General features: G+C 34.1%; 1 non-coding gene across 1 annotated transcript; it reads right to left on the bottom strand.

Moving 5' to 3' along the window:
• Positions 1 to 2,357: 2,357 nt before the first annotated feature.
• Positions 2,358 to 2,463, bottom strand: LOC133882981 (small nucleolar RNA R71). Its single transcript, XR_009902794.1, has one exon. It is a non-coding gene; the product is annotated as a small nucleolar RNA R71 (small nucleolar RNA).
• Between the last annotated feature and the right edge of the window lie 4,439 nt (positions 2,464 to 6,902).

Here is a 6,902-nt window from a genome sequence, read left to right as displayed (position 1 = left end):
TTTTTTTTCTAGCAACATGTTCTTTCTTTATTGTCTATTTCTTTTCGTTTGATGCAACCTGGAATCCAAAAATTCCAGGGAGTTTAACTTAGTTTCCTTGATGCTTTACCTTAGTTTTTCCTTTTCAAAATCCTTGTTCTTCATTGTTTTTAGTTTTTAGTTTAGTCTCTTTTACAAAGGTCAAAATAAGTGTTTTCAAAGTGTTGTTTAAGGAATAAGTTTAATTTGTAGTTTCCAAATCCTCTTAAAGAAATGGGTTCTTCTTCTTCTTCTTATATAAGAGAATCACATTCCTTCATGAGTAGCTAAATTAGTTATAGGGATTGATGCAACTCCGTCCAATTACTGTGGCTTGATTATGTTATTCCTAGATTTCTATATATGTGTAATGATTATATAGCCTAGAGATTCGCAAAACTTTTGTGAAACATTCTTCAAATAATATTCAATCTTGAAAAGAATGTTTTCTTGTCTATAAAAACCCTTCAATTCTTGAAAGAAATCAACGTTTCCTTTTTTTTTTTTGTGATTAAGGGAATGATGGCTATGTAATAATGTTTTTTGACATAATTTATGTAAATTTGATCAACCATGCTAGGGAACATGCATCACTCCACATCTTTTTAGTTTAAATGCTTTTTCGTTGTAGTGTAATTTTTATGTGGATGATCCGTGCGAAACTAAGATGATTTATGCATTTTCTATAAATATGTATGCTTATTACGAGGTTTTATATAGTCCATGCTAAGGAGCATAAATCATTCATAAGTAGATTTTAGTTAGATGATTAATGTGTAACTAAGATGGGTTATTATTATCTTTTAACTAAAATATTTTCATGTTGAGGCCGTCGTGTGATTGACAATCATTACGCACTAATATTATGCATATAAGGAAAATCCAAGATAGACATAATCTGCCATTGGTATGAGGATTGAGTAAAATCAATTCTCTATACTTTTCATTCTATAAGTTTCTCCATTTTGATTGTTTTTAGTTTGTGTTATCATAGTTTTAAAAATCAAAACAAAATACATTTTTCAAAGTTAAATTGGGTAACATTTTAAATATTTCATAACCAAAACAACCTCCACAATCCTTGAGGTTTGACACCCGCTCTATAGTGCAAAAATTCGTACTATTGCGAGTAGTTTATAAATTTAAAATCCACCTAGTAATCATAACCAAACAAGTTTTAGAACAAAATCAATTTTTAAGTATAGATTCACTACCAATTTTTGGCGCTGTTGCCAGGGATTGTAACGATTGTTTATGGGATATTTAGGATTGTATCTAGTTTGATTCTGTCTATAGTCTAAATTCTGTTGATAAGCAGTTTTCATTTTGTTCAAATTTTTTTTTTTTTTTTTTTTTTTTTTTTTTTTTTTTTTTGTGTGTGTTTAAAAACCAGTTTCTATTTCTATTTTCTGCAATCTTCTGTTTATGTAGAGAAGAGTCGCTCGATCGACTCCTTTGGTCGATCGATCGACCTTGTTTCCGGCAGCACTGCATCCCCTGTTTTACGGTAGGAACTGATTTTTTCTGAATATTCTTCTCATATTTTGTCCATAATACGTCTCTGTGAATATATTGTGTTTTAATGTTGGTATAATTTGGTTTTTGTGAGTTTTTGCATCTCTCTGTTTTCTGCAAAAAAGAGTCGATCGAACGCTGGATTTCATCGATCAATCGACCAGTCGATCGCTTGACCGAAGTGTCAATCGACTGACATCCCGACCAGTAGCACTGAAGCTGTTGCACCACTGGATTCACTGCAGAAACCAGTACTTCCTAAATTCTTCTTTCATTTTTTTTTTTTCCTTCTTGTTCTGTAGATACTGTTACTTTAATTAGTTAGTTTATGTTTGGTCATCGTTCATTATTTTTGCTTATTTTTCCGTGTGACCTAGACATAGAACGTACTCTTAGGCAACTTAGAATCGAAAAGAACTCAAGTTTAAGAGCACGTTCTGAAGAACATATGGCTGAAGCACCTAAGCTTGTGCTATTGAGGGATCATTATGTTCCACTACATACACGTCATCTTCCTGCCTACAGCTGCCACACATCACGACAGCTCAATATAAAATTAAGTCCAGCATTATTCAATGCTCTCATCTTTTTATGGACTTAATAACAAGGACCCTTAAAAGCATCTAGATGAATTTATTGAAATCTGCTCAACCATGAGGTAGCAAAACATTTTAGAAGACGCTTTAAAGATGCGCCTTTTTCCGTTCTCACTAAAAGATAAAGCAAAACATTGGTTAAATTCCCTAGAGACCAATTCAAATACTTCTTGGGCTCAGATGCAACACAAGTTCCTTAAGAAGTATTTTACCATAGGAAAAACTAATCAAATATGAAAAGCCATAACTGGATTTTCGCAAATAGAGGGAGAGACATTTTATGAAACTTGGGAAAGGATGAAGGACCTTTTATGAAAGTGTCCACATCATGCTGTTCCTAAGTGGCAGCTTATACAGTGCTTCTATGATGGCTTAATTGAGCCTCATAGACAGATGGTAGATGCCTTGTGTGGGGGTACTTTTATGTTAAAGAGTGAAGATGATGCATGGATCCTTTTTGAAAATCTTGCTGAAAATTCTTTACACCATTCATCATCTAGTCGTAGGGCACCTGCGTCTAAGAACCAGAAAAATGAGACCATTTTTGAAGTAAGCCATCCCTTAGATGTAACTACTAAGGTGGACGCTTTATCAAGAAAATTAGATCAAATCATAGCCTTTGGTTTTGTGCCTACAACCGCCCTTCACGTTCCTACTCCACAAGAAGCATGTTCATTTTGCTCTAATCCATCGCATCAAGCGAAAGATTGTTCCCTCATAGGACAATTTTCTGAAGTTCCTCCTGAGCAAGTGAATGCAGCATTCTCCAGGCCGATTAATGATCCATATTCCAATTCATATAACCCGGGATGGAGAAATCCACCAAACTTCTTATGGCGAGCTCAAGCCCCAGGGAATTTAGGACCCTCTTTAGGATTGCATAATCAGGCACACCCGTTGCCTCCTAATCACTCCTATAACCAATCCTTTAATTATCGACCCCCTCAGTATCAGTATCAGTCAGCTCCTCCTCTTCCTCCTCCTCCTAGAAATTTTGCTTTTGAGGAGAAAGTATTGACTACGCTTGGCAACTTGGAAGCAAATACTCAAATGCTGAATTCTCATTCCCCATTTATTGCCAAGTTAAAAGGTCAAGTTGGACAGCTAGCGAATGCACTTAACCAGAGAAGAGAAGGAAAACTTCCCTCCCAACTAGTAGCCAACCCCAGGGACAATACATGGTCGATTGGAATGCTTTCGGAAGCACAACCCATGAACAAGTCCAGGCAGTTACAACTTTAAGGAGTGGAAGGATGGTTGATAACAAGGTTAGACAAGAAACCACTGAAGAGGATGAATCCCTGCCAAATCCAAATTTACCCCTTAAGAGTCCATAGTTGATGAAATGAAAGAATGTGTAGCACCCAAATCAAAGAAGATGCAAGCAACACTACCGAACAAAGGGATTGTACCTGTGACTACGTCGGTAGCATTTTCTTCAGCTTCGACATTACTCGGTGTGAGTGAGTGAGGGTTGCCCTTGGCTGATAGTTGCTCGCTTGAGACCCTTGACTTTTGGTTGCAACTTGTTGACAATCTCTGGCGTAATGGCCATCTCTGTAATACCCGAAAAAATACTACGCTTAGGATGATAATGCATAAATAAAAATATGTGCATATGCATACATAGGTATAAGGCCTAATTAATGTTAGTCATAGACAAAATAGGATTGTGTATAAGTATATAGGCATGTATAGAAATCGGATGAATAAAAATATTTCAGCCAAGGTCGATCGAGCGGATTTATGGTCGATCGAGCGACTTTGGAAGCGATGCCGATCGATCGAATATTAAATTGATCAAGCGACATAATATTTGCCGATAAGCAGGATCGATCGAGCGATTCTAGGTCAAAGTTGATCAAGCGACTTAATTATCCAGTGTGATGCAGTTTACGTGTAAACAACAAAAGACGATTTTCAACCTTTGATCCTTGAACCCACATCATGCTTTTGGTTCTAGATGATCATAGCCTCATCTAGTCAGCTTAGTTAATTCAGTTTGGTTCAAAAGAAACTGGATTTGGTTGAACAGTGAAATTATTTCATAAGATACAATATGTAATCTTTCAAAATATATAATGTAATCATGTTGAAGATTTCCTCAATCTAGCTGTCATAAATCTGACCATTGAAGGAGTATGTACTAGTTTGATCTTAGCCATTCAAGATTTCTATATAAGAGAGTCTTAGATGATCAGTTTTTGTGAAGAAACAAGAAAAATGCAGCAAGTCTCTTACGTAAACATCCTCCTCTGTTTTATTTCCTGTTAGTGCAGAAACTTGAGTGGTAGAATTCTCTTGATTCCCCCATGTTCCCAGTACCCATGAAGCCAGAAATCAAGTCTTCAACCACCTCTCTTACTCCAACAAAACATTAGAAATCAACCCCTGAATTTCTCCCCTGTTTTTGAACCAAAAACCAGCAACTTCCAAACTCAATCTTGAGTGTTCAATTTCAGACCAGCTTTCTCTCTTCGCTAGATTTTTCTGTGCGAATTTTAGTAAGTAATTCTTCATTTTGTTTCTCTGAATTTAGTGTATCATTCCCTTAATACATACCCTGTATTTCCCTTCTCCCTTAAAGTTGTAACAACCGGTATAGATATAATTCTCCTTACCTTCTCTTTTATTTTCAACAGAGGAGTTTTTCCTTTTGGATACATAACCGGTCATCAAACAGTAAAAACAGTGAGTATTGAATAGGATAATTTAAGAAATAACTATATATATATATATATATATATATATATATATATATATATATATATATATATATATATATATATATATATATATATATGTTAAAGGAAAGAACTAGTTATGGGGATAGAAAAGAGTGGTGAAGTGTAAGAGTGCTTTATGTGTGTGAGTGCATGCTAAAAAAGAAAGAAAGAAAAAGAGGAAAGGAGGAGTGAGTTTGTATTTGAAATTGAAGAGTGTGCAATGTGTTTGGATTGTTAATGATTCATATATGAGAACATGTGAATGTGTGTTAAGGATATGTGTTTTTGGTATGAGCTTCACTATAAAGGACATGTATGTATATGAAAGTGTGTGATAATTTAGAAGGCTTGAAGAAAGTAGGTGTGTGTGTGTGGATTTGAATATGAGTGTGTGTATGTGTAAACATGTGTGTGTTTAATACACGATGTAAATGAGTTGTGTTGAGTAAAAATAAGTAAGTATATGTGTATATGTTATGTAGAAGTATATGTGTGAGTTATATGTAAATAAATAAATAAATAAATAAATATATATATATATATATATATATATATATATATATATATATATATATATATATATATATATATATATATATATATATATGTTAGATGGAGCTAAAGGTTAATAAAAAGAAGATATTTGACTATGTTAGTACCACTTCATTACTCAACAATTTGAAATGGCGTTCAATATCCACGTTAAAGAGAACAAAACATCAACACCGTTATGTCATTCTTTTTTTAGATGGAAGTATTAGAATAATTGTTATATTTAAATCTGTAGCTGCAGTAATAGAGAATAATTTCTTGAAGATAAGTATAGTGATAATAAATAAATAAATACTTTTGTAGTGCCTTTTTACTAATTTATTATTATTGCATGGGTTAAATTATGCAGTTTTTAAGGATAACTGTTGAAGCAAACAAGTAAGTATCTCTATACTTACTGAGGACGAAGCAAGTGAATTTTTCCTATAATATTATGTTTACTGCTTTATTTACTTGTTTGCACATGTGACTTTGCACGTTTTATTATTTTAATAATTTGTTTAATAATAAGCTATGGATTCAGATCCACAGTGGTACATGACGATTCACTGGTGGCCCAGGTACAGTGAATGTAGAAGTACCGAAAAAAAAGAATAATAAATACAAAAACTGGTGTACCCAGGTCACCAGGGAAGACCTAGGTTTCCAGGAGCCTAAGCTCCCAAAGAATATAATTAAAACTTAAGTGAGGAAGCCCAGGCTTCAATAAGACGCTAACCGTGCCTAGGCCAACAGAGGAGTGGAAAAAGGGAAATACCTAAAACTCTACATTTAAAACTGTTACATCATTGCTTTATGATTATGTTTATATTCAATTTATGTCCATGATTCGCGACCATAGATTATATATTGCGTATACATATAATCATGAAGCAATTGCATTATGTTGCATTCATTTGAAATATATCAGCACTCATATTATTATGGGAAACAGTGGACTCACTTTAGTGTTTCTATGTTGTTGTTTTCTTATTATGTGTTAAATCAGGTTATGAGGAAGATGATTATCAGGAGTATCGATACATATTGGAGGATCCTAATACTAACATTAGAGGCTAGACTGCCTCTCTTTTTGGAACTACCATGTTGTAGTTCATTATCTTAGTTTAAAGACAATATTTATAATTCTGCAGCTATCTAGTTATTAAACCTTAAACATTTTGGCTTGTATGACTATTTATGCCCTGTGAGGCATAACTACTACTGCTTTGTATAATTATACTGACTTGCTTATTATATCTACTTTGAGGTATTTCAAGTCTGTATTACATTTACATATTCTATTGCCAACATTCAACTCAGATAAGTTAGTAATGTCACGTGAAAATTCAAAAAAAATTCACTTACGCTTTTTGCAAAAGCGAGGCGTTACAATCTCAACCACATTTAAAACACGCCCTAGATTCCATGCGGCATACACCCAAGTGTGGCCTCCTACATTTACCGCACTGAGTGATACTGAAGCTGCCCTGACTCACGGAAGCATCTTTTCTTT

The sequence above is a fragment of the Alnus glutinosa genome, chromosome 11 (assembly GCF_958979055.1).
Source record: "Alnus glutinosa chromosome 11, dhAlnGlut1.1, whole genome shotgun sequence".
In the NCBI taxonomy this organism is placed as follows: Eukaryota; Viridiplantae; Streptophyta; class Magnoliopsida; order Fagales; family Betulaceae; genus Alnus; species Alnus glutinosa.
This window is presented reverse-complemented; position numbering and strand designations above follow the sequence as displayed.